We start from the raw sequence: 8,865 nt of genomic DNA, 5'->3' as shown, positions 1-8,865 counted from the left end.
GGGGTAGGTGGGACAGTTATGCAAGGTCAGAAGTATGGTCTTACTCTGATTGCTCTGGCCTTGCTCCCTGCCATTACTTTTAGCTTTCCCCTCCTCCGTTCCCCCCAATCCATCTGTCACCCGCATTAAGAGCGGTGCAATATATTCCTCCCACCCCCAGGCGTGTTTTATTCCAGCATTTAAGCTGTTGCACTTGGAGTATACTGCAGAAAGTTGTTTCGAAAGTTTAAAGAGAATTTAAATCTCTGGTTGTCATTCTCAATCAAACCATTTTTTCCCATTTTTTTAAAGTTTAATCACAGTTTGCATAGGTATTTATTAACTGAATAATTACAACTGAAAAAACGATGGAAATAAAAGTATGTTAAATTTACCTTAAATGTTGACAATGTTATATTTGTGTTAAATGCTTTGTCAAAATGAATTTTAAATTTGCTCTGGGCAATTTCTACATCGTTATCAACAATTATTAGCTGCCTCTGTATCTATGTGCCTCCTCTTCCACTATTCATGGCGATTCTGTCCGTTACTGTGCTGATACAACTTACTGCACTTGTGAAATTGTGAAGCACTAACAAGACTAAGAATGTCAACTCATTCCTGTCAGTATAGATCGAATCATTCTGTTTGCTGAACTCATCTGACACTCTTGAAAAATACAACTCTCTGATCTGCCATATTTTACCTTAAATATTGGAGTGAAGTTTGACTACATCCTCACTTTAAAAAAGCAAGTCAAATAAGTGGTTGTTTATATTGGCTGATGACTATTTCAAACCTTACATGATTTTATGTTTCTCCTACTTTGACACAACTTTTGTTCCAGAATTGAAAACTGCAGGTCTGTGTCATGTTATGTGTCTACAGTAAGATGAAGCCAGACTACAAACTAGAACAAAGAACGGAGATTGTGAAAGATCAATTCCTGCTTTCCTGTACCAGCCACAAGTGAATTTTAAGACTCTCATTATGGGGCTGGTTTTCTGGATGAAAGGTGGGCCAGCGCTGACGTGTGGAAAAGCTGAAAATTAAGTCTCATCCAAGGCCAGTTTTATTTCCATATGACAAACTAGCTCATAAAACACTTAATGTATCCCCAGCACACATTTGTGAGCTTAATTTAAAATCCTTTAACACAGCTACTATCAGTCCCTTGGTCTTGACTTAAGGCCAAATGTGATTTGTTATCGGGACTCTCTGAGTCTGGAACAACCGCTGTGAAGAACTTTCTAAGATTACGTTTAAATCACCGCTTTAAATCTCATCTTTATAAAATTTGATCCCTGCAGTATTTTTGTCTTACAGTATGATCTGTTACTGCATTATATGTATTGTTAAACATTCATCTCTTGTTCTCATGTATTAACCAAAGTTCACTTTTATTATTACTTTTATCAACATACAGATGCTTTCTATTGCTCCTCGCCAAGTTCTTGTCGGCTTTTACAGAGGAGCAATAGAAAGCATCCTGACTGGAAACATCACAAACTGGCATGTGATGTGAACGGTCCAGACCAGAGGGCTCTGCAGTGGGTGATTAAAACTGCTCAGAAGATCATTGGTACCCATCTCCCAAGCATCAGTGAAATCGGTGAGGTGCCTGCGCAGAGCCCAAAGGATACTACAGGACAGTACTCACCCCAGCCACAGCCTGTTCAACCTGCTGCCTTCTGGGAAGAGATATACACTGAAAAAAGTGAAACTACTGTGTCGTTCATTTAAAGTGCATTTTTTCGTTGGACTAAGGGAAAATCATGATTTCTGGTTTAAACCTGTTTAGTTCAGTTTGCCTCAAAGCAAATAACGAACCTCCTAGAAAAAAGTAAAAACACTTTTACTGAAATAGTATTAAATAGTAAACCAGAGATTTTCATGTTACATCAGCTTGCTCCTTGCTCACCAGTGTTTTGCTGTCCACCATTACCTCGCTTTGAAAGTGAACAAGGTGGAAAGACGGCTGTGGCACAGGACATGTCTTTAGACAAGGTAAGCATTCAAAATTGTATTTTAATGGTGATGACGTTAAGTGTTTTTCATTCACATTTATGGTTAGTGGCAGGATGGACAAATAGGCTAACTTACTTTACAGACAACTGTGTTTGTGCACATGTTAGCTAAAGTTAGCCAATACAAATGCAAAGTTAATTTTGTTGTTATTATTCCATTGTGATGTCAGGAAAATATAATGGTAGTGTAGTGTGATAAGGTTCGTTTGTCTCTGGTGCTTGAATAAACTAATGTTAGTTAGCTCTTTCTCCCATGCCCCACAACAGTCAATTAACATTAATGCTAGAAGAGCTGTAATTAATTTATATTTTGATCAGTTGGAACAGAGTCTGTGTGATGTTTGATAGAGCCCATGTGTGAATGGAGCCTGTTAATGTTCAGCAAAACTCCGAAAATAATCCTTTGGAGTTCATTGCTAAAGGCTGAAGAGGTGGGTGCGAGTCTGGACATGTTTCACGAGGGCGGGGCTGCTCTCCCCCGCTACACAAGGGGCTGCAGCAGAGCAGAGAAAAAGGTGAAAATCCACGGACACATTTTAAAGAAGTGAAATGCTCCAGACTGTAGGTGGCATTAACAACCGAAATAAAAAGAAAGAAGCCATTTATTAAAACGTATTTTGACAGATTTGGCGCTTGTTCGCCTGCCTTGTCTCTCCTCCACTGCCGATATGTGTTTGTTTACCTTTACCGCATGTAGCTGTTGAGTCTGAAGCATGACCCCATTTTAAGAAACCAATGGCAATTTAAGGTGTCGGTTTCATGTCTGATGAAATCACCGGGCCAGTTCGGACAACAGTTAGGCTATGTGCCCCTTTACCAGCACACTGTCTAAACAGAGAATCTGTGCAGACTGACGAAAGAGGGTGGACTAATAGATGACTAATAGTTTTGTATTAAGGAAATGTATTGAAATATAGGTGGTGAGTTCAGATAGAAGAGGAAGAATTTCATTTTCCATCGATTCATCTGTCAGTATAATATAGTACAAAATCACCAGTATGTCTAAGGTTTAATTAATAATTACAGTCTGTGGTGATTAGTATGGATAGTGCTAACTACCCAACAAAAAAATAAAATGACAAATCTCACCTTTTCCTTTGTGTTCACAGGTTTGATGTTTCTTGAAATTTTCACAATTTGGCCTTACTGTGATTATTTAATGTATGTTTAAAACACATATTTAAACATATTTATCTTTTTTTTTTAGTCTGGCTGTTGGTGGACTTTTACAAAAGTCCCTCTTATCCATCAAACTATAGCTTCCAACCAAGCTTCCTAGGAACAGCACCACAGAGATCATGATAAAGAAGGGAGGAGTAGACCTGGAATATACTCAATGTTCTTTGTATTTTAAATGCCATCAGCTTTATTTGCCAAGTATGTGTACACGTATGAAGAATTTGACTCTTGATTGTGCTCAGTGAACTTGTCAGCATTGTGGTCCATCAGGGAACATGTGTTGTCTGCACATTGGAATCATTTTCCCTTGGAAGGACAATCCAAAATGGAAGCTTTCGTATTAGCTTACAATTATAAATAATCGAGTTTTATTGTCATGAAAAAAGGTGCCAACTGACCACATAACTATTTCTGTGCTGGTTGATATTTGCGTATTATATTTTGTATACATGCATCTTAATTATGCAGTATTTGTCACTTCAGAGCAGATGGAGCAGTGAAAGCCTGGTCATAAAATGCATATTGTATCCAAATATTTCATTGTGGAAAGTGTCCGTCTGTAGCCAGATTCTGAAATTAATGAAACATTATAAATTTAACATTATAGTGAATCTTGGTTGAAGTATTTATATTATATTTATATTAGAACGGTTTAATATTTGTTGTCACAGCTTGTGATAAAGTCAAGTTGCTATGAAAAAAATATTTGAAAGAACTGACGTAAAGTATTTGCTCGACTTTGAAAGTCATTACATTTTCTTATTACTAGACCTTGCTTTTTGGAGATTTGATTGGGAGAATTTTTTGTTTACATATTTGATATAGACACATCAGATACTGATTTCATCAAAATAACTTTGTAATAAATGTCTTCTGTTTTTCTTTTATCAGGTTGTTTGGCTGAAGCTGAAACTGAGCTGAGAGATGTACCACGGCAGTGATGTCATCAAGGAAGAGGAGGATCCTCTCCAGCCACTACGTAACATTGGGATTATGAGTTGCCATCAGTTCCATATGCATGTGCCACGTTGTTTGTCCTCATTTATGGTCTAAACTTGAGCTATCTGAGTGAGGTAAACTACACCTTTGATGGACTGCAGAAAATATTCTTGGACATAGAACCCAAGAACATGATACGCAGCACACAAGTGTACATTCTGAGTGTCGAGCGCTAAATAATTGATTAATCAAAGACAGACATATAGATACAGGATATGTTTTATTCTGTTATTGCTTGTATTAAAAATATTACAGGATAATGGAAGGGGCCATTGTTGACTTAAATAAGAGAGAAACAGACTTTAATTCAAAACTGGCCTTTATGATTTTCTCTTAACAGCTGATTCTGTGGTGTAAATATTGTGGCACTTAAATCAACACTGAAAATGTAAATGTCAAATTTTACAATGGCAGCAATAGTAATGGTAATGTTTGTCTTAAACTGACTTATGCACTGACTTTTGTGTTGATGTGTAAAACACATACCACCTAGTCTAACTGGCAGCAACATTCATTTTACACTTTATTTATTTTTATGGTGCTTATTTTATTTTTTTCAGTAATGGTGATGCATAGTTTTAAAAAAGATAACATCATCACCATAAACATTAAGGCTGTTTGAAGAGAATATTCATGTCTTTTTTTTAAAGGAACTCAACTTAATTAAGCATTCACTGACAAAATGTTTTTGGTTTTATCATAACTGAAGTAATGCAAATTTAGCTTTTATTTATGGTGAAAGTTGCAACAAAGCAAAATAAATTATTATATTGACCTATATTAAGTAAAGTTTTGTCTTGTGACTAAAGAAAATAGATTGATTATGGTATAATTAAAAAATATGTAGTTTATATTGAATTAGAAATTTAAGTTGGGTAAATTTGATTAAATTGCTTGTAACAAATCACAGCACTTAGTTTAGTCCAAAGTAAAAATTATACGTGGATGTTATAGTAAAAAGTAGGTTATGCCAGAATAAAAATTTATGTTGTACCAAAGTATGGTATGTTAAACAATATTTTTACTTTATGTGAATGTATTTTTTTTTCTTGAGTAGAAGTAATATTTTGATTGAAATTAAATTAAAATTTAAAGTTTCAACCAATTTAAAAAATATAGTTTGAGAAAAAGTAAGAAATTTAGCTGTAACTAATCACAGTAATTTTTTTAGGTTGGTTCAAAGTATAATTTTTTTCAGTGTCGAAGTTTCTGCTGCCACACCACCAGACTGCAGAGCAGCTTTTCCCCCCAAGCAATCAGACTCTTAAAGTCTAATTCATCCTGAGCACTGCTCCACTGATGATAGTTTATTTCTGTTTACCATTTTTCACAATTGATTCTTTATCAATGTATATTGTCTGCCATGTAGCAGAAGGGAGTTACAAAACTCATTTTCACTCTATAACTTGTTATATTGTGACAATAACCTATCTACCTACCTACCTACTACACCAGTGTGACTTAATAACAAACTTAATTAGAATTTTTTGCAGTCAGTGTACAGAACAAGAGAAGAATATAATAATATTGATCTTTTTAAATCTGATAACTTCACAAGGCGTACTTTTGAGCAATTGAAAGAAAAAATAGTCAGAACAGGTCGTTTGCCAATGAGTCCCAAAACGGCTGTTGGAAAGTACCAGCAAGGGGCATACCAGACCATAAGTACATTATGTAAGTCAAGTTAAACACGTTGTGAAGTGTTGCGTGTTGGTTAGGTTTGGCAACAAAATTACTTGTTTAGGTTTAAGAAAGGGTTCGGCCCGGGTTAGGGCTAAAATAAGTATGTTATGTTTCGTAAGTCAAGCGACGTAAGTAACGTGACATGATGTGGCTGGTCCCTTCCAAATACGTACCATTAAACTTAAAATTGACTTTTGGTTCCACACGGGACACAAACCCTGGACTCCTGGATAAAAGCATGTTTGTTTGACACAACCATCCACCCAGACCACCTCCACGTAAATATGTGTCGTAACGAGCTGCTTGCACACACGACAAATATAACCTTTTTTCAGGTGAGGAACGACTGTTAAAAACAGAATGCTACAGTAAATGTCAATAAAAAAAATGCCGTTTAAGGAGCATGTACCAAAGACTGCTGTTTTATTTAAATGATTAGAGAAGAATACACATCACCACGCTATCATTTCATATTGGATAGTTAACCTTTCTGTTACAAATATTCCCAAGAGAGAGAGAAAGTGTAAACAGTTAAAATGATTACCCAGCTGCAGAAGCACATCCCCCAAGAGCCAAATTTCACTGCAAACTGAGCTCAACAATTTACAATAGATACCATATTGCTTATCTTCAGTGTCCAGATCAGCTTATGTAACTGGTACTCTTGACCTGATACAGAAACAAAGTTCTGTACATGATTTCATAAACAGAGGGAGAGAGGAAGGACCTGAGTTACTAATGTTGCAGCAGAGATTGTTAGAGCTCTACTGTATCTCTTTCATCTGGTCACGGTGCACTCTGGTATCTACTCCAATGCCCCAGGCTCATCAGCAAGACCCCAGACCTAATTTGCAGTTCCTGACATGACCCTCCCACACATTGACTGCTATAAAATCTGTGCCTTCAAACTAATTAGATGGACACAGAAAACAAATAGAGCAACTGATAATTAACGCTGTGACTAAATATGTGCCTGGAAGTTGTTTTATGTATATTTTTTTTGTGGATCACAGCTTCAGTGGAACATGTCTAAGTATATGGTATAAGTAGAGGAGAATATCTCATTTTTACATTAAGCCTTAGCTTTGAATTAGTTCAAGGAGTTAGCCCACTCTTTTTACTCTAAAGCATAGTTGTGATGATTTTAAGATGTCAAAACACTGCTCTGTTTTTGGATGATAACATTGGGAGTTTAATTTGTGCATAATTATGATTTTTTTCACCCTTACTTTATATTGGATTGTGAGCTTATGATGGAGTGATAAGTTATAGTTTGATTCATTATCTTCTCATGAGCCTCTTTGAGAGAACAAACAAGACAACATCTGCATTACAAATGTGTCCCCTCAGACACAGAGAGCATTCATACATAAAGATACTTAAGATTCCAAACATACAAGGTTGCCGCAAACCTGTTTAATAGTCAAGAACAAACTCCAAGTAGAATATCAGATAAGATTAACAAATACTAAAAAGACAACGGGTTTGTACTAATGAATAAAAATTTCCACTAAATTCAATGGTGAAGCCTTTGTCCATTATAAGTAACACTTATTCATATGTTATGCTTATTAAAAGTAAGTGTTTGAATAATAACTAATATTCCTACATTTTAATGAAGTTTGATAGATGTTCTAGAAAAATTAGAGCAAGAATATTACAATATGTGTTTGTGTACAATATATGCAAGCACAATTTGCATACAAACCCAAATATATCACATTTGATAGAGATTTGGTAGTCCTCTGCTTGAGCACTGCATAATGTCTGGCTGTTTTTGAACAAAGGTTGAGAGCCTGCAAAATAGGCTATAACTGCAATACAGAAAAACTATGCTTTAAGTTAGGTCAGTTTTAACTTTACAATATATATTGTACATCCCAGTTGCTTTTAATATTCTTGATTAGCGCACACATACTAAAACCTTAAACAAACTATGTACAGTATGTGCATAGCACACTGAGTTTATTTAAATACATGTAGGCATACTTTCTCTTTTGTAGATACCTGAAGACATTCTTTAACACGTAAAAAGTGAGACCACATCAAGCCTTGATCAGGTGGCTGTAAATCTACTAAACACCCCAGTGTGTGTGTGGTGGGGGGGGGCTGCACAATCAACACCGTAATAATGAATTAATATTTTGTAGGCAATACATGATTCTGCACCATTAACTGTACTAAACAGTAGCTCCTAATAGCACTGCTTTCATATCACTGGCCGCGACAACTGACACATGGAGCTATACAGGACCTACAGGCATGTAAAAGTGACCAGCCACCAGATTGAAACTGTCTATCCAGGTGGATTTTCTCCTCAAAACAACACTAGATGAGTCATCTGGATTATGTATAAGATCAAACACTTGATGTGCTGCTAGCTACAGTGGTTCCAAATATCCAGCCATGTCACCACAAACGTAATTATAAAAACAATTGAGTAATAAACAAATGAAATTAGTAGGAGACAGGATTGAAATATCTTCGTGCATTTTTTTTAACTTAAAACGTGAGGGACAACAAGAACAGAAAAATGAGCGCCCCACTGTTTGCTTACTGGCAAAATTTGCTAATTTAATTTTGCCTTCCATTTTATATTGCGGAAATGCCAAATGTCATCCATAAGGGTGAGTTACACTGTATAGTAATAGCATCGTCAGCTTAAACCTTTCAGCAATATCATATAAAATGGTTGTATTCCAAGCACCCTTATGCCATGCGGATTTTAAAGGTGACCTAAAACATAGAAATAAGTTCTTTCGGGATGCTTTCTGTACACTCTCAAAACTTGCCTGTTGTTGAATTGGACATGATGTGACTCTGAGATGTAAAATAATAGTTTAAAAGCGTGATACAGAGGTAAAAAAAATACCTTTTATCCTTGGCTTTAGTGCTATATTAGTATTCATTTTGAAATATTATGTTTTCTCAGTGGGAAGCTGGTGAGGGGTCCTTGTTGCTGCAATAGCAACTCTTACCGATTGATCAAGGCAGTGTG

The 8,865-nt window shown here is 35.9% G+C and overlaps 1 long non-coding RNA gene across 1 annotated transcript; it reads left to right on the top strand.

Annotated features, from left to right (window-relative positions):
- Nucleotides 1–1,769: 1,769 nt before the first annotated feature.
- On the top strand, nucleotides 1,770–4,642 carry LOC119914733. The gene is made up of 2 exons (XR_005446829.1): nucleotides 1,770–1,986; nucleotides 4,077–4,642. It is a non-coding gene; the product is annotated as an uncharacterized LOC119914733 (long non-coding RNA).
- Nucleotides 4,643–8,865: the final 4,223 nt, after the last annotated feature.

Source organism: Micropterus salmoides, unplaced genomic scaffold, assembly GCF_014851395.1.
Source record: "Micropterus salmoides isolate LMB-PRFRI ecotype aquatic unplaced genomic scaffold, ASM1485139v1 Ms_hic_scaffold_20, whole genome shotgun sequence".
In the NCBI taxonomy this organism is placed as follows: domain Eukaryota; kingdom Metazoa; phylum Chordata; class Actinopteri; order Centrarchiformes; family Centrarchidae; genus Micropterus; species Micropterus salmoides.
Note: the sequence above shows the minus strand (reverse complement) of the source record. Positions and strands in the feature narration are given on the sequence as shown.